The sequence below is a fragment of the Pseudophryne corroboree genome, chromosome 1 (genome assembly GCF_028390025.1).
Source record: "Pseudophryne corroboree isolate aPseCor3 chromosome 1, aPseCor3.hap2, whole genome shotgun sequence".
Lineage (NCBI taxonomy): Eukaryota > Metazoa > Chordata > Amphibia > Anura > Myobatrachidae > Pseudophryne > Pseudophryne corroboree.
Genome location: NC_086444.1, coordinates 579,087,939 through 579,115,000, shown reverse-complemented (window position 1 = coordinate 579,115,000; position 27,062 = coordinate 579,087,939). Strand labels below are relative to the sequence as shown.

Below are 27,062 nucleotides of genomic sequence, written 5' to 3'. Positions count from 1 at the left end.
TACACAAGGGGTGCAATATTAATCTGAGCCTAATGCCAAGATCACCTTATTAACTCCAAGCTCTGGGCCTAGCTGAGTGGCAACTGTTGGAGTGACCTGGGCCTAGTGCCTAGAGTCACCTTATACACCTAAGGGTGGGCCACACCTATGTTGACAGGGCCTGGTGCCCCCTTAACCATCTACAGGTCTAAGTCCTAACGTTTAGCCATGGGCCTAGTGCCCGACTATGCCTACAGACCTTTGGTCTGCCTATCAGGGGCTCTTAAGCCACCTTTACTATATGATGGTGGCCAATCCTCCTACTGTGCCAAGGCCTATTGCCTTTTTGTGAGCCCTCAGGCCTAGTGCCTGGCTGCCCCGGTTGTCTAGGGAGGAGTTAAAGGTAGGAGGAGATGGCCCACTGCCACCTACCCGCACTGATGGGAGAGGCTGCGGTGGGGAGCTTCATCAGCTCTTTTTCTTCCCACACACCACAGCACTCTCCAATCCTCAACTTCCGGTGTGGTCCCCATCATATGTTGCTGTCACTGCTGAGGATCTTCTCCCTTCTTCAGTAGCTCTTCTCTGCTCCCTCTCCGGTGCCTGACTGACTGCTCCTGCTTGGCAGCGTCTAATATAAGATACTGGGAGGGATGGAGCTATGTTGTGGTGAGTGCTGATTAGCTCACCATGGTCGCTCCTGATTGGCCGCCGATCTGCGAGTTGTGAATGGCTCGGTGCGTGATTTAAAATACCCAGGTCTTATTGGAGGAGTCTGAATCCTTACAGATGCAAGCTACTCCATGCCGGAGTCCCACCGCTGTGTCACCACTGCTAAGAAGGTGTCCAACACCGGACCAGCCACCCTCGCTCCCAGCATCAGTGGACACCCTCTCATAAAGGGGATTTTCGGAATGTTCTGGACCCAGGGATGGATCATTGGAAATTGAATGTTAGTTCTGGAGAATTATTGGACCACTCCCCACTGGTGCTCAACTTGGATTTGGGTATACAGAGGGGGCAACCTTTATAGAAGATTAATCCATTTTGGTTAACATGTATTGGAGACTGTTCGGACTTGGAAACTGTGTGGGAGGGCTACTTTGACATCAGTAATGGATCGGCTAGGGTGGAGGTAGTTTGCGATTGGTAACACTGAACTATCTTTACTACCATCAGATGCAAATGAAATAGGATTATCTTGCATAGCTGTGTTGTATTGCATAGGTACATTGAACTATCATTACTACCATCGGATGCAAATGAAATAGGATTATCTTGCATTGCTGTGTGGTATTGCATAGGTACATTGAAAAACTGTTTTTTTTTCTTTGTAAAGATTCATTTGTCTGCCTTGTTGGTATGTAATGCTTGTTTGTTTAAGCTAATTATTGCCTTAGCTTTTAGGTGGAATTGTATTGGGAGGAGTTTGCAAGCATTGCATTCACATGGCATATTTTACTATTTAAAGTTCAGTATAAGGCTGGTAGCCGTCGGCTGGTAGTGCTTCCATAGAAGTGCTGACATAAAAGTGTTATTATAATATTAGGATTATACCTGCGTTAAACCAAAGGTAAACAGAAGAAAAATATCAACACACCAAAACTATGACATATGGACTGCTTTAGTGCCTCAAAAGTATGTAATTCATCCTATGCATATTATCTGTATTTTTAAACTATGAAAAGACATCCCCAATCTGCTCACTACAGTTCTCTCTTATGCAAACTCATGTATGTTTTTTGATGTAATGTTTTGCTTGTAATTGGCATTGCATGTGTGGTGAGATTGCTCAGTGAAACATAGGTGGTCATTCCGAGTTGTTCGCTCGCAAGCTGCTTTTAGCAGCATTGCACACGCTAAGCCGCCACCTACTGGGAGTGGATCTTAGCTTATCAAAATTGCGAACGAAAGATTTGCAATATTGCGAAAAGACTTCTCTGTGCAGTTTCTGAGTAGCTCGAAACTTACTCTGCCAGTGCGATCAGTTCAGTGCTTGTCGTTCCTGGTTTGACGTCACAAACACACCCAGCGTTCGCCCAGACACTCCTCCGTTTCTCCAGCCACTCCCGCGTTTTTCCCAGAAACGGTAGCGTTTTTCACACACTCCCATAAAACGGCAAGTTTCCGCCCAGAAACACCCACTTCCTGTCAATCACACTCCGATCACCAGAACGAAGAAAAAACCTTGTAATGCCGTGAGTAAAATACCTAACTGCATAGCAAATTTACTTGGCGCAGTCGCACTGCGGACATTGCGCATGCGCATTAGCGGCTAATCGCTCCGTTGCGCAAAAAAATAACGAGCAAACATCTCGGAATGACCCCCATAGTTTATTATTGCATACTGTCTGGTGTTTACCTCCTTTGATCATTTGGCCATTGTGGTCAGGTGTACTATATCTTTACATTTAGTGAGGTGTAGTCATGGGCCCTCATTCCGAGTTGTTCGCTCGGTATTTTTCATCGCATCGCAGTGAAAATCCGCTTAGTACGCATGCGCAATGTTCGCACTGCGACTGCGCCAAGTAACTTTACTATGAAGAAAGTATTTTTACTCACGGCTTTTTCTTCGCTCCGGCGATCGTAATGTGATTGACAGGAAATGGGTGTTAGTGGGCGGAAACACGGCGTTTCAGGGGCGTGTGGCTGAAAACGCTACCGTTTCCGGAAAAAACGCAGGAGTGGCCGGAGAAACGGTGGGAGTGCCTGGGCGAACGCTGGGTGTGTTTGTGACGTCAACCAGGAACGACAAGCACTGAACTGATCGCACAGGCAGAGTAAGTCTGGAGCTACTCTGAAACTGCTAAGTAGTTAGTAATCGCAATATTGCGAATACATCGTTCGCAATTTTAAGAAGCTAAGATTCACTCCCAGTAGGCGGCGGCTTAGCGTGTGTAACTCTGCTAAATTCGCCTTGCGACCGATCAACTCGGAATGAGGGCCATGGTGTAAAGGACAGAGTGTGATTACTGATTAGTTAAAAAAAACTAATACCAAACACTGAGCAACATCACCAAACAGGTAATTTGAACTTTAAACTTGTCATTTATTTTGTCTGGACATGGCTACTAATAACAGATGCGCAAACAAAATTCTTAAACTATGGGGTAAATTTACTAAGATTCGTGTTTTCCCGTTTGAGGTCAAAGTTCAATCACGAATGACATCGAAAGTGTAAATATGCAACTTTTTTGAATTGATTACGACTAATTTACTAAGCTGCCGTATTCTGCATTTTCGGGTTTTCCGATGTCGATGTCATTCGTTTTTTTTGGCAGTGTTTTACGTGAGTGACTTGTAAAACACTGCCGACTTTAATACAATGAATCTCGGCCGGATCTGAGAGATCCGTGCTGGGCTTCATTGTGCACTTTGTTTATCAAAAAAATAGAGTTTAAATGTAAAAAAAAAATTGCGTGGGGTCCCCCCTCCTAAGACAAACCAGCCTCGGGCTCTTTGAGCCGATCCTGGTTGCAGAAATATGGGGAAAAAATGGACAGGGGTTCCCCCATATTTAAGCAACCAGCATCGGGCTCTGCGCCTGGTCCTGGTTCCAAAAATACGGGGGACAAAAAGAGTAGGGGTCCCCCGTATTTTTGAAACCAGCACCGGGCTCCACTAGCTGGACAGATAATGCCACAGCCGGGTGTCACTTTTATACAGTGCCTTGCGGCCGTGGCATCAAATATCCAACTAGTCACCCCTGGCCGGGGTACCCTGGGAGAGTGGGGACCCCTTCAATCAAGGGGTCCCCCCCCCTGCCACCCAAGGGCCAGGGGTGAAGCCCGAGACTGTCCCCCCCATCCAATAGGCTGCGGATGGGGGGCTGATAGCCTTTGTGAAAAGTGATTGATATTGTTTTTAGTAGCAGTACTACAAGGCCCAGCAAGCCTCCCCCGCAAGCTGGTACTTGGAGAACCACAAGTACCAGCATGCGGCGGAAAAACGGGCCCGCTGGTACCTGTAGTACTACTACTAAAAAAATACCCCAATAAAGACAACACACACACACCTTGAAAGTATAACTTTAATACATCCATCCACACCTCCATATACACATACTTACCTTATGTTCCCACGCAGGTCGGTCCTCTTCTCCAGTAGAATCCATGGTGTACCTGCAGAAAAAATTATACTCACATAATCCAGTGTTTTCGGCTCCTCTGTAAATCCTTTTGTAATCCACGTACTTGTAAAAATAAAACAACGAATACCCGACCACGAACTGAAAGGGGACCCATGTTTTCACATGGGACCCCTTTCCCCGAATGCCAGAAACCCACTCTGACTGATGTCTAAGTGGGTTTCTTCAACCAATCAGGGAGCGCCACGTTGTGGCACCCTCCTGATCGGCTGTGTGCTCCTGTACTGTCTGACAGGCGGCACACGGCAGTGTTACAATGTAGCGCCTATGCGCTCCATTGTAACCAATGGTGGGAACTTTGTGGTCAGCGGTTGACCGAAAGTGACCTCACCGCTGACCTGAAAGTTCCCACCATTGGTTACAATGGAGCGCATAGGCGCTAGATTGTAACACTGCCGTGTGCCGCCTGTCATACAGTACAGGAGCACACAGCCGATCAGGAGGGTGCTACAACGTGGCGCTCCCTGATTGGCTGAAGAAACCCACTTAGACATCAGTCAGAGGGGGTTTCTGGCATTCAGGGAAAGGGGTCCCATGTGAAAACATGGGTCCCCTTTCAGTTCGTGGTCGGGTATCCGTTTTTTTATTTTTTCAAGTACGTGGATTACAAAAGGAGTTACCGAGGAGCCGAAAACACTGGATTATGTGAGTATAATTTTTTCTACAGGTACACCATGGATTCTACATGGAGAAGAGGACCGACCTGCGTGGGAACATAAGGTAAGTATGTGTATATGGAGGTGTGGATGGATGTATTAAAGTTATACTTTCAAGGTGTGTGTGTTGTCTTTATTGGGGTATTTTTTTAGTAGTAGTACTACAGGTACCAGCGGGCCCGTTTTTCCGCCGCATGCTGGTACTTGTGGTTCTCCAAGTACCAGCTTGCGGGGGAGGATTGCTGGGCCTTGTAGTACTGCTACTAAAAACAATATCAATCACTTTTCACAAAGGCTATCAGCCCCCCATCCGCAGCCTATTGGATGGGGGGGACAGTCTCGGGCTTCACCCCTGGCCCTTGGGTGGCAGGGGGGACCCCTTGATTGAAGGGGTCCCCACTCCCCCAGGGTACCCCGGCCAGGGGTGACTAGTTGGATATTTGATGCCACGGCCGCAAGGCACTGTATAAAAGTGACCCCCGGCTGTGGCATTATCTGTCCAGCTAGTGGAGCCCGGTGCTGGTTTCAAAAATACGGGGGACCCCTACTCTTTTTGTCCCCCGTATTTTTGGAACCAGGACCAGGCGCAGAGCCCGATGCTGGTTGCTTAAATATGGGGGAACCCCTGTCCATTTTTTTCCCATATTTCTGCAACCAGGATAGGCTCAAAGAGCCCGAGGCTGGTTTGCCTTAGGAGGGGGGACCCCACGCAATTTTTTTTCTGTAAATTTAGAACATTTCCCCCCCCTTCCCACTGAAAAACATGCACGGATCTCATGGATCCGTGCATGCCTATACAAACACCGGATAAAAAAGCAGGTCTGTTTTTTTTTAGCACTTTTTCACGATTTGTATTTTATCACGGCAGTGTTTGGCTATTGTCGGCAGTGTTTGTGTTTTGCACTTTTTAGTAAATTCCCGATTTCTAGCAAATTGCAGGCGTATTTGACCGATGGTGTATTGATTCGTGATTTTTTCCTAGGACTTCCAAAATATTACGAATGCCCTCATCACTGCCATGATTTTTGCTTAGTAAATTACTGAGATGACACTTTGATGAAAAAACGGCATCTTGGTCAAAATCGGGACCTTAGTAAATATACCCCTATGTGTGCAAATGCTTGGAGCTTAGGAGACAAAATTCCAGAGCTAATTGCAATAATGACAAGGGATAACCTGGATATTGTGGCAATTACAGAGTCACGGTGCAATGAGAATCATGACTGGGACATAGCTATACCAGGATACAATTTATTTAGGAAGGAGAGAATGGTAAGAATAGGAGAAGGGTAGCAATGTATGTGAAAAAAAGCATAAATGCTACTTTAATACAAAATATTGAAGGCAAAACTTAGGCCCTTTGGGTCACCACAGAAACCGTGGAGAAGGATATTATTCGCATTGGGGGATCTATAGACCACCAGGCCAGGGGCAGGATTTGGACAGGAACCTATTGATGGACATCACTAAAATAGTTTTAAAGGGAGAAGTCATAATCATGGGAGACTTTAATTTACCTGATGTAAATTGGAAGGGGTTCTGCTACAAGTGACAAATTTCTAAATTCTTTACAGGGAGCATCTCTCAAGCAATAGGTGAGGGAGCCCACTCGCAAAAACTCAATATTAGATTTAATTCTTACAAATGGTGACAGGATATCAGACATATATGTGGGTGAGCGCCTGGGATCCAGTGATCATCAAGCAGTATCGTTTAGTATAAAGACAGGATCCAACTCCTGTCATACAAAAACAAAGGTGTTGGGTTTTAGAAATTCTGACATTGCAAAAATGGGGAGATGTTTAAGTGATTCATTGGTGGACTGGAGGAACTTGGAAGGAGTGCAGGAGAGGTGGGAAAAACTGAAAAGTGCAATACAAAGGGCAACAGACCTTTGTATCAAAAGGGTTAGGAAAAGCACCAGGAACAGGACGCCAGTGTGGTTCACAAAAGAAGTATCAACTAGGGTGATACCAAAAAAGATGCCTTTTAGGAAATACAAACAGACTCAAAATAATAACGACAAAGAGGTGTATCTTGACAGAAGGAGGGATGCTAAGAAAGTGATCAGACGTGCAAAGGCAGAAGCTGAGGAGAAAATGGCCCAGTCAGTAGATAAAAGGTGCAAAACATTTTTAAGTATATAAATGAAAGGAGAAAATCAAATGGAGGAATAATGAGACTTAAGACAGAGAGTGAGAATTTGGTAGAGGGAGACAAGCAATAGCTGATCACCTAAATAATTATTTTTGCTCAGTATTTACTACAGAAGGAGAAGAGAAGGGGCCACAGTTAAGTTGCAAGGACATTCATAAAAATAAGGTAGATGAAAGTACATTTATGGAGGAGAAGGTCCTAACAGAACTTTCAAAACTAAAAGTGGATCAATCAATGGGGCCAGATGGGATACACCCAAGGATACTAAAAGAGCTAAAAGATGTGCTGGTGGCACCATTAACAGAATTATTTAACCAGTCAATAAATACAGGTGCCATTCCAGAGGACTGGAAAAGAGCAAATGTAGTTCCACTGTACCAAAGTGGAAGCAAGGAAGAAGCAAGTAACTACAGACCAGTAAGCCTTACATTAGTAGTAGGGAAAGTAATGTAAAAACTATTAAAAGAAAGAGTTGTGGAATATCTTAAATCAAACAACTTACAAGATCCAAAACAGCATGGATTTACTGGTGGGAGATCATGTCAAACAAATCTTGTCAAATACACTTGAAAGCATGGTGGTGGATTATAAAACAGTTAAATGGATAAGAAACTGGTTGCAGGATAGGAAACAGACAGTTGTAGTAAATGGAGTGCAATCTATGGACGGAAATGTTACCAGTGGAGTACCCTAGGGATCTGTACTTGGACCAGTTCTCTTTAATATCTTTGTTGGTGACATTGCAAATGGTATTGAAGGGAAAGTATGCCTTTTTGCAGATGATACAAAGATATGCAACGGGGTAGACACATCGGGAGGGGTAAAACAAATGATTGATGACCTAGCTAGGCTTGAGAAATGGTGAAGAACATGGCAACTACAGTTTAATGCTAAAAAATGCAAAATCATGCACTTGGGTCTCAAAAACCCAAAGGCTAAATATAGTATTATTATTATTATTATTATTATCCTTTATTTATATGGCGCCACAAGGGTTCCACAGCGCCCAATTACAGAGTACATAAACAAATAATCAAACAGGAAACAGCAACTTACAATTGATGACAATATAGGACAAGTACAGGGTAAATAAACATAGCTACATCAGCAGATGACACTGGAATAAGTATCAGGTGGCAGAAGAATGCTGGATTTGGTGCTGTTGAAGATTATTAAAGTAAGAAAAAGTATAAGCACATGAGGGAAGAGGGCCCTGCTCGTGAGAGCTTACATTCTAAAGGGGAGGGGTAGACAGTCAGGGGTGACACAGATGGGGTACATAGAGAGCATGGAACAGAGGGTTAGGATGAGATTTTGCTGGGTTTGGTGAAGAAGTGGGTCTTGAGACCCCGTTTGCAGTTTTGTAGAGAGGTGGAGAGTTTGAGGGGGAGAGGTAGGGAATTCCAGAGAAGTGGTGCAGCACGTGAAAAATCTTGGCGGTAGGAGTGGGAGGAAGTAATGGGTGGGAGTGTAAAGGGAGATAAGGTCAGAGATGTAGATGGGAGAGGAGTGGGTGAGGGCTTTGTAAGTGAGTGTGGGAAGCTTGAAATGGATTCTGAAAGTGAAGGGGAGCCAGTGAAGGTCTTTAAGAGAGGAGAGGTGGACGTAGTGCGTTTGGTGAGGAAAATGAGCCGGGCAGCAGCATTGAGGATAGATTGGAGTGGAGAGAGGTATTTGTCAGGAATGCCAGTCAGGAGGAGATTACAGTAGTCCAGTCTGGAGATGACCAGTGAGTGGATAAGAGTCTTAGTAGCATCCTGTGTCAGAAAGAGTCTGATCCTGGAATTTTTTTTAGATGAAAACGGCAGGTTTGTGAAAGGTGCTGAATGTGTGGTCTGAAGGAGAGGGAGGAGTCAAGGATTGCTCCAAGATAGCGCACTTGGGGGCTAGAAGAGATAGTAGTGCCATCAATAGATAATGAGATTGTAGGAGGTGAGGTTATGCGGGAGGAAGGGAAGATGATCAGCTCGGTCTTAGACATGTTAAGTTTAAGAAAGCGCTGGGACATCCAGGAAGAGATAGCAGAGAGACAGTTGGAGATACGAGTGAGGAGAGCAGGAGAGAGGTCTGGAGAGGAAAGATAGATTTGGGTGTCATCAACACAGAGATGATATTGGAAACCAGAAGAACTAATGAGCTTACCTAGTGAGGACATATAGAGAGAGAAAAGAAGAGGACCAAGGACAGAACCTTGGGGTACACCTTCAGTTAGTGGAAGTGAGGGGGAGGTGGAGTCATGAGAGGAGACAGAGAATGAACGGTCAGAGAGGTAGGAAGACAACCAAGAGAGGGCAGTATCATGCAGACCAATAGAGTGAAGGATTTTCAGTAGGAGAGGATGGTCCACGGTGTCAAAAGCAGCAGAGAGTAGAAAAGTAGAGAGTAGTGTCCCTTAGATTTGGCAGCATGGAGGTCATTGCATACTTTTGTAAGGGCAGTTTCAGTGGAGTGGAGAGGACGGAAGCCAGACTGGAATGGGTCAAGCAGTGAGTGTGAGGAAAGAAAGCAAGTAAGATGGTTGTAGACAATACGCTCAAGGAGTTTGGAGGCAAAAGGGAGGAGAGAGATGGGTCGGTAGTTGGAGAGAGTGTTTGTATCAAGGGTAGGTTTTTTAAGAATAGGAGAGATGAGTGCATGCTTGAATGCACCGGGGGTTGGAAGATTGGGAGGAGATGAGGTTCTTGAAGTATGGCTGTTTAGCAAGAGAAAGGGCAGCACGGAAGCGGAAGTGCTCGCGGGTCGGACACGCGCAAGTGGGCGATTGGGTGAGGAGGTTTTTGGAGGTGCCCGAATCGTCACAGAGCAGGTATTGGGAACCGGAGGGGAGGGGGTTGGTGCTGGCGCCGGTACAGCCGCTGCCGCTCTCTCTGTGTAAGTTTGAAAGTGTAAGTTTGAGGGAGGGCTGACTTGTGCGAGTGAGGTACTATGGCTGAGGGGCTGTGATTGTGTGAAGGTCTGAGATTTTCTGTGTGAGAGGAGGCTGTGATTGTGTGTGTGTGAAGGGCGGAGAGTTTGTGTGTGAGGGCATAAAAACTTTTTGTGCGTGTAAGGGGCTGAGTTTTTTAGTTGTGAGGGGCAGAGGTGTTTTAGTGTGTAGGGCTGCCTGTTTTTTTGTGTGTACTAGGTACTGCCCAGTGACGCTGCTGCGGTCGTGACACAAAATTGCTGCCACTACACCCTGCCTGAGTCTACTGCTGCCGCCAGTAGGAGCTGCACAAAGGGGGCCAGAGTCTGCTGCTGCAGCCATCAGAGGAGAGGACGGAGGAGGGCCGGAGACTGCTACTGTTGCTGTTGCTGCTGCTGCCACTGGAGGAGCCGGGACTACTGCTGCATATGAGAGAAGGATCGGGGGGGGGGGGGGTGCACAATGATAGATAAGTAGAAACCTAACTTCATATTGTATAAGTGAGTGTTTTTCCTGTTTATCTCCTTTTCTCATTGTCCTTCCTTTTCTCCCCTTGTCCCTGTTTATTTAGTATTATAAATTACTGTCCCATTGTTGTGTATTGTTGTATATTGTTTCTTGTCACAGCGAGGCTTTAGTACTGTATTGCATTTTTTCTTCCGAAGGTTACAGGGAGTTAGACCTAACAAACAAGATGGGTGGGGCTGTGATTAGGGATCTCACTCAGTGCATGCCGTGCAAGATGTACGCACACCTGGAGCAACCAGCCCAGTGTCTTTACATCTGCACAAAGTGTGAGCGATCGGTTGCCCTGGAAGTCCAGGTTACTGATCTAGAGCAATCCATTACGCGGCTGAGGGAGATTCACAATCTCGAGCAAGGCTTAGATAGAATGGAGGAGGAGTTGAGGGAAGGGTCACTGGTAGATGAGGATGACCAGGCAGCTAGTTGGGTCACAGTTAGAAGGAAAAATAGAGGGGGAGGCTCGACATCTCTGAACTATCAAACCCCAACAAATTTGCCCGATTGGACGAGGAGTCGGAGGAGGATAGTGAGGAAATGACGGTGCCGGAGGAGACTGTTCCCTCTAGCAACCAGGAGCGGTCCCTCTAGCGCAGTTGGGAGAAAAGATAGTGAGGTACCTAGTCAGATGGTGGTGGTAGGGGATTCTATCATCAGGAAGGCAGATAGGACAATCTGCTACCGGGACCGCGATCGCCGTACAGTCTGTTGTCTCCTGGGTGCTCGGTGCGGCACATCGTGGACCGGGAAGATAGATTGTTGGGAGGGTCTGGGAAGGACCCGGCGGTCTTGGTGCATGTTGGCACCAATAACAAAGTTAGTGGAAGGTGGGATGTCCTTAAGAAAGACTATAGGGACTTAGACAAGAAACTTAAGGCAAGGACATATAAGGAAATATTCTCCGAAATATTATCCGTGCCACGCGCTAGTCCAGGGGGGCAGAGGGAGATTATGGAGGTAAATGGGTGGCTTAGGGACTGGTGCAGGAAAGAAGGGTTTGTGTTCTTGGAACACTGAGCGGACTTCTCAGTCATGCGCCATCTCTTTTGTCGTGATGGATTGCATCTGAATGAGGAGGTGGCTGCGGTGCTGGGGGGGAAGGATGGTTAGAAGGTTGAAGGAGATTTTAAACTAGGAGCCTGAGGGGAGGGTTTAGTTAGAAACTATGGGTCCTGCAGTGAGAATAGTGGGGTTGGCGGTAGTATACGAAATGGGTGAGGAGTAGGGGGAGGGAAAGAGCGGTCGGTAAGGGTACTAACATGGGTACTGAAAGTGGTTTTATCAAAACACTAACTAATAACGATTATGGGTCACCGTTGCTACATAAGGTGAATGATATTCCTAACACAAGGGGAAATACTTATCTTAGTTGTATGTATATAAACGCTAGAAGCATTACAGGTAAAATGGGAAAACTCAAAATACTTGCAGCAAGCAAACAGTATGATATTATAGGCATTACTGAAACTTGGTGGGATTAATCTCATGATTGGACAGTCAATCTAGAGGGTTATACGCTGTTTAGGAGAGACAGACTAAATAAACGGGGTGGAGGGGTGTGTCTTTACGTAAAACCGTTTTTAAAACCTTATATACGGGAAGATATACAGGAGAGGACTGTAGACACTGTTGAGACGTTATGGGTAGAAATTGCAAGCGGGGGAAAAGGGAATATGAAAGCTAGTATTGGGTTTATGCTACAGGCCACCAAGTATTAATTCATCTGATGAGGAATTGTTACTGAAGCAAATTGAAAGAGCAGCAGGAGTAGGAGACATAGTAGTGATGGGAGATTTTAACTATCCAGAGATAAACTGGAAAAAACGATTCATGTGATAGTGCTAGGGGTAATGTTTTTAAACACACTAAATTATAACTTCTTAGTTCAACTAATCGAGGAACCTACCAGGTACAATGCAATCTTAGACCTGGTATTAACAAACAATGGGGAATTGGTATCAGGTATTATAGTAAGGGAACACATAGGAAACAGTGGCCACAATATGGTCAGATTCAATATCAGTTTTCATAAACAGTCCTATACTGGCTTAACTAGGACTCTAAACTTTAGCAAAGCCAACTTTGAAATGTTGAGGGAAGCTTTAAGGGATATTGAATGATATATTTTGTTTCTAGGAAAAAATACTACAGAGAAATGGGATGTATTAAAATCACTGCTAGCTAAAAATACTCTTAAATTTATTCCTACGAGCAGCAAAAAAGGAATAAAAATCACAAACCGATGTGACTTAACAAAAAGATAAAGGAACTCATGGGCAAGAAAAGGCGTGCATTTAAAAAATACAAATCTGACGGGAATGCAGAGTCATTTTAGCACTATAAGGACTGTAACAAAATATGCAAAAAATAAATAGGAGCAGCTAAAGTAGAAACTGAAAAACTAGTAGCAAAAGGAAAGCAAAGCGAATCCCCAAAAAATCTTTAAATACATCAATAACAAGAGATTAAAGAAGGAGAGTATAGGCCCTTTAAAAGACAAGTTGGGAGTCTTAATCAAAAATGATAATGACATAGCGGACAAACTAAATGAGTTTTTTTCATCAGTATTTACAAATGAGGACCAAATTCAGGGACTAGCACACAATCTCAATAATGATAATATCCCACTGATAAGTACTTATTTAAATGAGGAGGTAGTCTGTGACCGATTAAAACATTTAAAGATTATTAAGTCACCGGGTCCCAAAGGAATTCATCCAAGGGTTCTAATGGAGCTTCACTCCGAACCGCTATTTTTGATCTTTAAAGATTCAGTTATATCAGGTATAGTTCCCAAGGACTGGCGTATAGTGGAAGTAGTGCCTATATTCAAAAAGAGAAGTAAAGCTGATCCGGGTAATTATAGACCAGTTAGTCTTAGATTCATAGTGGGGAGAGTATTGGAAGGTATTCTAAGGGATAGTATTCAGAAGTTCCTTGAAGCCAATAAGGTCATTAAAAAGAGTCAACATGGATTTGTGAAGGATAGATCATGTCAAACCAACTTACTTGGCTTTTACTATACAGTAAGTGCAAACCTTGATCAGGGTAAGGAGGTAGATGTAATCTTTTTAGACTTTGCCAAAGCTTTTGACACAGTACCACACATGCGGCTTATCTATAAGCTACAAGAAATAGGTCTAGGGAGCACAATATGCACTTGGGTTAAAAATTGGTTAGATAATAGGGAGCAGCGCGTTGTGGTTAATGGATCATTTTCAAATTGGGCTGAAGCGCTAAGTGGTGTGCCTCAAGGCTCTGTACTAGGACCACTATTGTTCAACATTTTAATTAACAGAACAGAAGGTCTAGACAGCATGGTGTCAATTTTTGCAGATGATACCAAATTGTGTGTTATAAATACGGATGAGGATACTGAGTTTCTTCAGAACGACTTAGGTAAACTAGAAGCATGGGCAGCCAAATGGGAATGCGCTTCAATACAGACAAGTGTAAGGTAATGCACTGTGGTAGCAAGAATAAAAATAACACCTACATATTGAATGGGGTAAAATTAGGGGATTCTATACTGGAAAAGGACTTAGGTGTTCTCATAGATAACAAACTAAGCAGCAGTACCCAAAGTAGGATTGCAGCAAAGAAGGCTAATAAGATATTAGTATGCATAAAAAGGGGAATTGATCCAAGGTACGAGAGTGTTATACTCCCGTTATACAAATCACTAGTGAGGCCACATCTTGAATACTGTGTACATTTTTGGGCACCATACTACAAAAAGGATATCCTGGAGCTAGAAAAGTTACACTGGAAAAGAGGAGACTAAGAGGGGACATGATCAACATCTACAAATATATAAGGGGACAATACACAGAGCTTACGCGGGACCTGATTTTGATAAGATCAGCACAGAGGACTCGTGGACACTCGCTTAGGTTAGAGGAGATTCCGCACAATGCGGCGTAAAGGCTTTTACACGGTAAGGACAATACGTGTTTGGAATTCCCTGCCTGAGGGAGTTGCAATGGCGGACTCCGTCAACACCTTTAAGAATGGGTTAGATAAATTCCTAATGGATAAGGATATACAGGGTTATGGTGCGTAGTCACACACTATAGTTATTATAAAAAGATGGGATAAAACGCAACGGCTGACATCAGCATCAGACAAAATTACAGACCAAAATAATCCTGCATAGGAGGCCACAAATAAGTTGAACTTGATGGACAAATTGTCTTTTTTCAACCTTAGATTCTATGTTACTATGTTAAGTTTGAAATTGAGGAAGTCTGCCTTAGAGCGTGATTTCCTCCAGTGTCGCTCAGCAGTACGTGAGCATTTTTGCAGATATCTGGTGCATTCAGTATCAAGGGTACTATAATGGAAACTACTGAGGAGGAAAGGGAGTTGGGAGTCACTATTTCAAGTGACTTAAAGGCAGGGAAGCAATGCAACAAAGCAATGAGAAAGGCAAGTCAGTTGCTTGGTTGTATAGGGAGAGGAATTAGTAGCAGGAAAAAAGAAGTAATAATGCCACTGTATAGGTCATTGGTATGGCCTCATCTGGAATACTGTGTCTAGTTCTGGAGACCATGGGCAAAATTTACTAATATTCGTGTTTGAGTCGGTTTGTGTAGTGTTTAAACTCGTTTTGCATCGGGTGCATTTTCATGCAACTTTTTGAATCCATATACGCAAAGTTACGAAGCAGTCGACTTTATGGTTTTCGTGTTTTCCGATGTCGATGCCAGTCGTTTTTTTTTTGGCACATTTACGGCCGTCATTGTCGTTTGCGTTCGTGATTTTGTTTTTTTTCTGTTTTTTTTTCTAAGTTAAACGCGGCAGGGTTTTTTCCCCCCCCCGCATTTTCACTTTTAGTTTCGTTTTTCATCCCCGTTCGTGATTGGTTGTGTTTCAGATGATAGGAGTGTCTGTGCGCAACCATATAAATACACCCCAAACCGTCCGCACCTTGTGGGTTTAGTTAGTGGTGAGGAGGAGGGAGGTTGTGCTGTGGAGGTAGGTGAATTTGTGGTTTGGTGAGGAGTGTTGGTAGCGATTTCTGAGTATGGTATTGTGTTTGAAAGTCGTCTTGTCATTCTTGTAGTCTTGTATTTTGTGGTTTTGTCTCATTTTTAGTCCAAGATATTTTTCTTTATAGTACCTTGTCAGTGTTTGTGTGTGTGTGTGGGTGTGTGTGTGTGAGTTGTGTGTGTGTGAGTTGTGTAGTGGTAGTGGAGGAGTGTGTTGTTTGTCTATTTTTTTTTCTGTGTTAACTGTTTAGACACACAATTATGTGTGACTCAGAGGTGGGTGAGGTGGAGGGTGTGAGTGAGGGGGAGGAGGTCGGTCAGGTGGAGGAGGTGAGTGTTAGTGAGGTTAGTGAGGTGGAGGAGGTGGGTGAGGTTGCTGTAGCAGCCTCAAGTGAGAGTGACAGTCAGAGTGCTCCGCAGCCACGCACCACTACTAAGACTGGGCGGAATGTAAAGTTTAGTTTTGCTGAAAATGTGGCATTGGTGCGTGAGCTGATGAAGTATCAGAGGCAGCTATTTGGGCCTGAGTCCGCCAAGGTACCAACACGGAGGAAGACGGTGTTGTGGGCGAAAGTTGTTGCTGCTGTCAATAGTGAGGGGGTGACCAAGCGGACGGAGGACACGTGCCGCAAACGGTACTATGACATAAAGTGACGTGTCAAGTCCAAAATGGCCAAGGAGGCGAAGTCGGCTCGAAAAACCGGTGGTGGGCAGCCCTATATTACAAGATATCTGGAGTATGAGGAGCCCATGCGGAGTGTCATACCTCCTGAAGTAGTCTCTGCAACCCATGTCCGGGATTCAGATAGGCCAAGGAAGAATGGTGAGCATGTGTATTTGCATTTACATTTTATGACCTTATTTTTTTTTTAATGTGTGTCATGTCACGTTGCATATTACTCCCATCTTCAAGTGTGTGTCAGCAAATACATTATTTTGGTTAATGTTTTATACAAAAGCCAATGTAACATCTTACTTTATTGTATGTCATGTGTTTTTATCAAAGATATTTTGCATGTGTAGTTTGGACTTGGTGTATCACTGAATTGTCCTGCAATAATGTTTTCCTTTTGGACCTTTTTTTTTTTATAATTGTGACTATGTTTTATATTTATGTTATCCATGTGCAATGTTTCAAAAACAGTGGTTGTCATGTTAGAGGCTGGAGTAGTGGAAAGTGGTTTGGAAACCACTTACATGTGTAATGTCATTATTACATAATGTAATATTTTTTTACAAAATACCACTATTTCTTTGATAATTTTTAGTTTGTATTTGTACCGTGACACAACACTGCAGTGTAATTTTTAAAATATTTTTACATTTTGGTTTGGCTCATATAGTGGTAATGTGTGTTTGGAGTGCCACATCACAGAGCAATTTATATAATGCATCTGTAATATTTTTCCTTTCAATACAAAATGTAGATGTGTGTGTTTTTGGTTGTTAATGTTTGTTTTGTTACTTGTGGCCTATGTCAGTGTCCTGTACATGTTTTCCTGTGTTGATTTTTCAATAGTGCATGTGTCTATTGGACAATGTTTAATGTTTTATGTATTGTATTTTTTGTTTCCGGTCCTTATGTTTTTATTAAAAATAAAGCAAGCATTTCTTAAATAATAAATGTTTATAAGCATAATGGGTGGATGTTTCAACAATAGCATGAATACATGTTTTTTTTTTATACAGTGTTTGAAAAAAGCAGTACTACTCGTCGTCCAGTAACTCCTATCACATCTGATGATGATGACGCTGCGGAAGCAGGTAAAGTGTCCATTGTAGTAAAGGGAATGTTTGTAAAGGAATGGCCATAACAAAATTGCACTTTCATTAATAGGTCCATCAAAAGAAGTATGGAGCAGCAGAAGTGGGACTTCTGTAAGACATCACCACAAAAAACCTGTGGCCGAAAAGAAAGCAAGGTCTGATGTCCAGGGCCAACCACAGCAGGCTACCCCGCCACGAAGATTATCGACAGTATGTTCTGTCCCCCCACTCCAAATTTTGGACACACCTCCAAGACGTCATCCACACTCCCCTCATCTTGATTGTGAGTATCAAACTGAAATAAATGTAAACAATTTCAGAACGTAATCAAACTTTTTCTTAACCGCATTAAGTCAAAACACATCAAAAACTTAGATACTTACCGCAGTAAGTAAAACCTGAAATGGAATCCAAGCAAAATGGCCTTGTCCACATCCAGTAAAGATATGTATGTCCACTTGAGCCATACAGTATCACATTGTGTGTAAGATGCTGGAACAAAAAAATCATGTTTATTTTTAGAAAAAAGTAAGGTTGTTTTTCCAAATTTCACATGTGTGTTTGAGCTAACATTGCCAAATACATAGAAAAACATTACTATGTTTGTTTTATCAAAGCTATAAGGTAACACATTATGGATTCCAATGTGTTTTTATGGTGGAGTATGTCTGAGCTACAATAAAACTAAAGTGTTTGCTTTCACAAGTAAGTAACCAGACACATTTGCCAAAAACAGGCATACGTATATTTTTAAGTTATGAGTGATGATGTTGCTAGGCAGAATATTTGAAAGCAACAGTGAATGACATGTGTTCCATGTGTAGTGATTTGTTTACATTTCTCAAACATATGGATAGCTAATGGAGATTTGTTTAACATTTCAGCTTCTAGTCCTGGTAACAGCAACCCTCCGCAACAACAGCAACACAGTGACATGGAGGAGACAATCATCTTAGAAATGCAGCCATTAAGGAATGAGCCCCCCAGCACCTGTGAGTACCACCACACCAAAGCACACCACCACCACCACAACACAGCCCAACAACACCAGTAACACAAGGGCCTGATCAGGTGTTTTGGACCATTTGGGCTAGACAGCAGGCCACTAATTAAGATTGCCTGCGTAGGCAGACACAAATGTTTGCAAGCCTACCATGTCACCTCAGAAGAATATCAAGAAATATGAGTAGACAAAATGAACAAACAACCAGAATTGGCAATACCATGGAACACATGCGTACAGATATTACACAGGTCATGGGCAACTTACAGCGCATAATGGAAGAACAGCACAGACTAATGGAAGAACAGCACAGACAACAGCAAAGTTATATGAACATTTTCAAAACAATCAAAAGATTAATGAAAGTTTATTCCGAATTGTAGACAATCAAAATGCTGCTACACGTGAACTCAATGCCACCCTCACTAACCTGAATGAAACACTCAGATCCATGCACCAACAGCAAACAAGCAGCAGTTCTGGTACGACTACTCCAAATATCACGACAGTCTCATCACCACCAAGACGCTCCACCAGAGCACGACAACATGACAGTGCTAAAGGCAAAGGGCAGGACAAGCAGCCACCCAAAAAAACTTGAAAAAAAATACAAATTAGACATTTCTGATAAGTAACTCTAAATAGTTAGTAAGTGTATGTTTGGCAAAATATATATAACACTTAGCTCCTTGACAATTTATACAACATCATTAATTATAAGTGGTACAAACCACAACATAAAATTTGTATGCACATTTATTCTTTACCATCTTTTTTTGTATTGGAGGAGGGAAATGTTGATGGAGCCACACATACATGTTAGCAGGAAGTAACCAGACCACTTGATTTTTTTCTAATCATTACTCTTTCTAGATTCCAATCATTCTCCTCTCCTGCACACACAATCATTGCCAGGCAGCCACATACATGTTAGCAGGAAGTAACCAGACCACTTGATTTTTTTCTAATCATTACTCTTTCTAGATTCCAATCATTCTCCTCTCCTGCACACACAATCATTGCCAGGCAGCCACATACATGTTAGCAGGAAGTAACCAGACCACTTGATTTTTTTCTAATCATTACTCTTTCTAGATTCCAATCATTCTCATATCCTGCAGACAATCCAAATTACAATGTTATTGTTAACTATTTTACCTTTCTTCTCTATACAACATTACAAGAATAACACAATTGAGTTGTGTAAAAAGCTTTCAATATGTTGGCATAGAATTTAAAAAAAAACATTGACAAAATGAATGTCATTATTGTTGGGACATGTTTGTGTGTGTTAAAAATTAGTAAGAATGTTATTACACATGATGCAGAAACCAACAAATAAGAACTTTTTAACAAAAAAACAAAGAATGTGTATAATAATGTATATATGTGGCAAACTGTGTATTTACTTACAAATCAGCAAGTTTACTGCAGCAAACATTAGGAAATAAATTATTTTTGATGACAGTAAGTTTGTGTCCCTTAAATATGATGGAGCATCACACATAGGGACACATGTATTCCTCAAGGCTAACATATTATATGTTGAGGAGTGTTTTTTTGGAACACAGGTTCTCAAACTCGGCCCTCAGGACCCCACACAGTGCATGTTTTGCAGGTCTACTCACAGAATCACAAGTGACATAATTAGCTCCACCTGTGAACCTTTTAACATATGTCTGTGAGTAATTCATACACCTGTGCTTCTACTGGGTTACGTGAAAAACATGCACTGTGTGGGGTCCTGAGGGCCGAGTTTGTGAACCTGTGCATTAGGACGTTACACACAATGATAAAGTAAAATACTAAATGGATTATGTGTGCTTGTAATAAATTAGCACTGCAAGTTTACGATCACTTATCCAGGCTTAATGCATGCCACTCATAATCTGTTGTTTTGAGTTTTAAAATACACACAATACACATGCGACATTTGTTTTGCATAAAGCGAGGGTATGGTTGTATGTGTCAAGGAGACAGACACATTCTGAGTAATGGTTTTGGCAATAAAAATGGCCAAACATCTATTTATGATTACACAACAAATGAACTAAGCAAACCAAACTTACCTTAGAAATAGCGAGTGATGAGCTCTTGCCTAACCTGCCTCCCTACATCTGTACTCCAAGTATCACCAGATGTCTCTAATTCCTCTGCTTGCTGGCTGCTTTCTTCATCCTCCTCCTCCTCCTCATGTGGCAGATGTTGTTGCAAACACATGTTATGAAGAAAGCAGCAGCAGAACACAATTTGAGTCAGACTTATCCAGACACCGAAACCTAGATTTCAGCACACCAAAAAATCTTTCTATCACATTCCGGGTGGACTTATGTGCATGATTGTAATTGTGTTCAGCAGGGGTATCAGGTCGGGACAATGGAGTTAGAAGCCAAGAGAAACAGCCATATACTCCATCACCTAAAAGACAGATATAGTAACGTGATTCATGTTAAGATACAGCAACACATAATTAACACACTGTGGGGCAGATGTATTAACCTGTAGAAGGCATAAGGAAGTGATAAACCAGTGATATGTGCAAGGTAATAAAGGCAGCGGACAATATGTACCTAAATAATCATTTACATATTGGAGCTGATTGGCTGGTGCCTTTATCACCTTGCACATATCACTGGTTTCTCACTTGCTTATGCCTTCTACAGGTCAATACATCTGCCCCTGTATTTGGACAAACTATACACAGGCCTACACATATCAAATTACATACCCAGCAGCCATCCATCTGGCATTTGTCCATCCTCAAACTTATCAAAGAGGGATGACTGACTGAGGATGAAGGAGTCATGGCAGCCCCCAGGGTAACCAGCAACAACACTCATTATTTTGAGATTTGCATCACAAACCACCTGCACATTTGTTGAGTGCTCTAGATGTATATTTGTATATATGTGCTGCCTGCCCCTAGGTGGTCTCAGCTCAATGTGTGTGCAATCTATGGCTCCAAGCACATTGGGCATGCCAGCCAGCTCATAGAAATCTACCCTGATGGCATGCCACTGAAACTCCTGGGTAGGGAAGCAGATTGAGGCACCGATGTGGGGCTGCAAAACAGCCAACACCTGTGTGTATATTTGATAGAAAATTATACATGAGATTTTAGCACAGAACTGGCCACCGAGTAATTAAAACCAAGCAAAAACAGAGTGGGTAGTTAGGTATACATCACCTGTGTTAAGATTCTCGAAAATGAGGGCTGTGAGATTCATATGACATCCCCAGACACAGCCTGAAAGCTGCCAGTAGCCAGAAAGTGCAACACAGCCAGGAGTTTGTGCAGGCCTGAGACAGAGCGAGAGCGTGCTGTCTCAGGGTCTAGGCCCAGTTTGACAAGGTCATACAGACGGAAAATGTTGTTACAATTTAGACGGAACATCTGTATGACCTTATCATCGGACAATGCGTTCAAGTTTAAACGCCCCCTAAAAAAACGAGGCCTGCGCAGCCTCCGCGGAACCTGTACAACCTGCTGACCATGTTCAGTTTCTTGGCCCTGGGTACTTACAGGCTGATGTCTGAGTCTGAGGAATCCCACAGCACACAAAAGATCACTGGCCCACAGTCCTGCTGCCATTTCTGAGTGTAGGTGTATTGAAATGGGCCTAACATCCTTTTATAGGCATCCTAATTCAGGTGTGAGAGATTTTTCATTTGCAACACATGTAAACACGCCTGAAAAAAGCAGGTCTATTTTCCCCCCGCTTTTTTTAACGAATCGCAAAAAAATACGACCGCATTTGAGCACTCAGAGACTAACACCCAAATACGAATGAATAGTGAATTCCCGTATTGTATGAAATAACAGCCGCATTTGACCGATGGTCTATTCATTCGTATTTCGGAACGTTGTCAAGCCTACCATGTCACCTCAGAAGAATATCAAGAAATATGAGTAGACAAAATGAACAAACAACCAGAATTGGCAATACCATGGAACACATGCGTACAGATATTACACAGGTCATGGGCAACTTAAAGCGCATAATGGAAGAACAGCACAGACTAATGGAAGAACAGCACAGACAACAGCAAAGTTATATGAACATTTTCAAAACAATCAAAAGATTAATGAAAGTTTATTCCGAATTGTAGACAATCAAAATGCTGCTACACGTGAACTCAATGCCACCCTCACTAACCTGAATGAAACACTCAGATCCATGCACCAACAGCAAACAAGCAGCAGTTCTGGTACGACTACTCCAAATATCACGCCAGTCTCATCACCACCAAGACGCTCCACCAGAGCACGACAACATGACAGTGCTAAAGGCAAAGGGCAGGACAAGCAGCCACCCAAAAAAACTTTAAAAAAATACAAATTAGACATTTCTGATAAGTAACTCTAAATAGTTAGTAAGTGTATGTTTGGCAAAATATATATAACACTTAGCTCCTTGACAATTTATACAACATCATTAATTATAAGTGGTACAAACCACAACATAAAATTTGTACGCACATTTATTCTTTACCATCTTTTTTTTGTATTGGAGGAGGGAAATGTTGATGGAGCCACACATACATGTTAGCAGGAAGTAACCAGACCACTTGATTTTTTTCTAATCATTACTCTTTCTAGATTCCAATCATTCTCCTCTCCTGCACACACAATCATTGCCAGGCAGCCACATACATGTTAGCAGGAAGTAACCAGACCACTTGATTTTTTTCTAATCATTACTCTTTCTAGATTCCAATCATTCTCCTCTCCTGCACACACAATCATTGCCAGGCAGCCACATACATGTTAGCAGGAAGTAACCAGACCACTTGATTTTTTTCTAATCATTACTCTTTCTAGATTCCAATCATTCTCATATCCTGCAGACAATCCAAATTACAATGTTATTGTTAACTATTTTACCTTTCTTCTCTATACAACATTACAAGAATAACACAATTGAGTTGTGTAAAAAGCTTTCAATATGTTGGCATAGAATTAAAAAAAAAAAACATTGACAAAATGAATGTCATTATTGTTGGGACATGTTTGTGTGTGTTAAAAATTAGTAAGAATGTTATTACACATGATGCAGAAACCAACAAATAAGAACTTTTTAACAAAAAAAACAAAGAATGTGTATAATAATGTATATATGTGGCAAACTGTGTATTTACTTACAAATCAGCAAGTTTACTGCAGCAAACATTAGGAAATAAATTATTTTTGATGACAGTAAGTTTGTGTCCCTTAAATATGATGGAGCATCACACATAGGGACACATGTATTCCTCAAGGCTAACATATTATATGTTGAGGAGTGTTTTTTTGGAACACAGGTTCTCAAACTCGGCCCTCAGGACCCCACACAGTGCATGTTTTGCTGGTCTACTCACAGAATCACAAGTGACATAATTAGCTCCACCTGTGAACCTTTTAACATATGTCTGTGAGTAGTTCATACACCTGTGCTTCTACTGGGTTACGTGAAAAACATGCACTGTGTGGGGTCCTGAGGGCCGAGTTTGTGAACCTGTGCATTAGGACGTTACACACAATGATAAAGTAAAATACTAAATGGATTATGTGTGCTTGTAATAAATTAGCCTTGCAAGTTTACGATCACTTATCCAGGCTTAATGCATGCCACTCATAATCTGTTGTTTTGAGTTTTAAAATACACACAATACACATGCGACATTTGTTTTGCATAAAGCGAGGGTATGGTTGTATGTGTCAAGGAGACAGACACATTCTGAGTAATGGTTTTGGCAATAAAAATGGCCAAACATCTATTTATGATTACACAACAAATGAACTAAGCAAACCAAACTTACCTTAGAAATAGCGAGTGATGAGCTCTTGCCTAACCTGCCTCACTACATCTGTACTCCAAGTATCACCAGATGTCTCTAATTCCTCTGCTTGCTGGCTGCTTTCTTCATCCTTCTCCACCTCCTCCTTATGTGGCAGATGTTGTTGCAAACACATGTTATGAAGAAAGCAGCAGCAGAACACAATTTGAGTCAGACTTATCCAGACACCGAAACCTAGATTTCAGCACACCAAAACATCTTTCTATCACATTCCGCGTGGACTTATGTGCATGATTGTAATTGTGTTCAGCAGGGGTATCAGGTCGGGACAATGGAGTTAGAAGCCAAGAGAAACAGCCATATCCTCCATCACCTAAAAGACAGATATAGTAACGTGATTCATGTTAAGATACAGCAACACATAATTAACACACTGTGGGGCAGATGTATTAACCTGTAGAAGGCATAAGGAAGTGATAAACCAGTGATATGTGCAAGGTAATAAAGGCAGCGGACAATATGTACCTAAATAATCATTTACATATTGGAGCTGATTGGCTGGTGCCTTTATCACCTTGCACATATCACTGGTTTCTCACTTGCTTATGCCTTCTACAGGTCAATACATCTGCCCCTGTATTTGGACAAACTATACACAGGCCTACACATATCAAATTACATACCCAGCAGCCATCCATCTGGCATTTGTCCGTCCTCAAACTTATCAAAGAGGGATGACTGACTGAGGATGAAGGAGTCATGGCAGCCCCCAGGGTAACCAGCAACAACACTCATTATTTTGAGATTTGCATCACAAACCACCTGCACATTTGTGGAGTGCTCTAGATGTATATTTGTATATATGTGCTGCCTGCCCCTAGGTGGTCTCAGCTCAATGTGTGTGCAATCTATGGCTCCAAGCACATTGGGCATGCCAGCCAGCTCATAGAAATCTACCCTGATGGCATGCCACTGAGACTCCTGGGTAGGGAAGCAGATTGAGGCACCGATGTGGGGCTGCAAAACAGCCAACACCTGTGTGTATATTTGATAGAAAATTATACATGAGATTTTAGCACAGAACTGGCCACCGAGTAATTAAAACCAAGCAAAAACAGAGTGGGTAGTTAGGTATACATCACCTGTGTTGAGATTTTTCATTTGCAACACATGTAAACACGCCTGAAAAAAGCAGGTCTATTTTTTTTCCACTTTTTTTAACGAATCGCAAAAAAATACGACCGCATTTGAGCACTCAGAGACTAACACCCAAATACGAATGAATAGTGAATTCCCGTATTGTATGAAATAACAGCCGCATTTGACCGATGGTCTATTCATTCGTATTTCGGAACGTTGTCATTCAAACCATTACGAATAGTCCAAACACTGCCGAGATTGGTGCTTAGTGAATTCCCGGATTGGGACTTAGAAAAAAAAACACAAATTGGCCAAACTCGGATTTTTAGTAACTACTGGCCCATATCTCCAGAAGGATATAAATACATTAGAGAGTGTACAAAGAAGGGTAACTAAAATGGTGCATGGCCTACATCACAAAACTTACCCGGAAAGGCTAAAAGATTTTAACATGTATAATTTGGAGGAGAGAAGGGAAAGGGGGGACATGATAGAAACTTTCAAATATACCAAGGGTTGTAACAAAGTTCAGGAGGGAAACATTCTTCAAAGGAAGAGAAGTATTAGAACTCGAGGACATACACTGAAACTGGAGGGAGGCAGGTTCAGGAGAAATTTAAAGAAAAATTACTTCACAGAAAGGGTAGTGGATAAGTGGAATAGTCTCCCATCAGAGGTGGTAGAGGCTAAAACTGTAGAGCAATTTAAGCATGCTTAGGATAGGCAAATGAATATCTTTACAAAGAATTAAGGTTCAAAAAGGGTTGAGATTACCTAAAGGATAAAAAAAATGGGCAGACTAGATGGACCATGTGGTTCTTATCTGTCATCAAATTCTGTGTTTCTATGTTTAAGCATCAGGAGATAGATATAACATCCACTTGCAGACAATTGGAACTGGATTATTAAGTACGGGCACTGAGTCATCAAAGTTAGCATGGCTGGCCTCCCAAAAAGAGAGGAACAATAACCTTTTAGCCAAAACTCAATTTAGGCTTTTATTTGCAACTCATTCACAATATACTTTTGTGGATAGGCCAGGGAGCTATCTTGTGTAATTAGCTAGAACCAAACTCTCCTATAATACAGTATTGGAGATGATTGATGAAAAGGGAGAAGTTTTAAGGCAGACTCCACATATTGTTGATGTATTTGATTGCTTGTAGAAGACCAGTTATGCTTCTAAGTTAACGGGTGGTATAGAGGATATACGTAGGTATTTGGCTGAGATCCCCTTCCTACTTTATCTAATAAAGCTAGGGATTTTTTGGACTCTCCATTTACAATGGTAGAATCTCCATTTACAATGGTAGAAGTAGAGTCGGCTTTTCGCTCCTTCCCCGGGAAAAAGGCTCCTGGCTTCATTGGTGTGCCCATGGAGTTATATAAAAACATGCCTCCTTTTACTTGCCTCAGTTATTGGAACTGTGTAATCAACTATTTATGAATGCTGTTCTTCCACATTATATGTCAGAGGCTTTAATAGTTGTTTTGCCTAAGCCAGTGAAGGACCCGAAGTTGCCTGAGTCATACCGTTCTATTTCCTTACATTCAACAGATGTTAAGGTTCTGGTCAAAATATTAGTAAGACAAAAAAGGCATTTTGTTTTCCCCAGCACCCTGAATGATAACATTAACCAGATGTAAATCCCACACAACATTAGAATTCAGAGATCTTGGTTACATATATTTGCGCAAATGTATGAATAAGCCCCAAAGCCACATCAAGGCGTCTCTGTATATTTGGGGTCCCTAGTGCTATATCTAGGTGCAGGGTGTGGCACCTCAAAACACCAGCATAAGCCAGAAAGCCCAGGGCAGCATACCAGTGAAAAAACTATTGTGTTAATAAATTAGTGTTAGGAAGCCGAAGCTATTAAGAAGGTGATACAAAAATGAGATGTAATTAAAATGGAGAAATAGTGTTAAAGAAATGAGTGTGTGAAAAGTGTTAATAGAATGTAAAGGTATGCCACACTTAAGACATCCAGCTCAGCCAGTCCAGAGGCACCACACA

At 42.2% G+C, this 27,062-nt stretch overlaps 1 long non-coding RNA gene across 1 annotated transcript; it reads left to right on the top strand.

Moving 5' to 3' along the window:
* Positions 1-17,050: 17,050 nt before the first annotated feature.
* On the top strand, positions 17,051-18,033 carry LOC134924381 (uncharacterized). Its single transcript, XR_010177513.1, has 3 exons — positions 17,051-17,121; positions 17,195-17,407; positions 18,009-18,033. It is a non-coding gene; the product is annotated as an uncharacterized LOC134924381 (long non-coding RNA).
* The last annotated feature ends 9,029 nt before the right edge of the window (positions 18,034-27,062 follow it).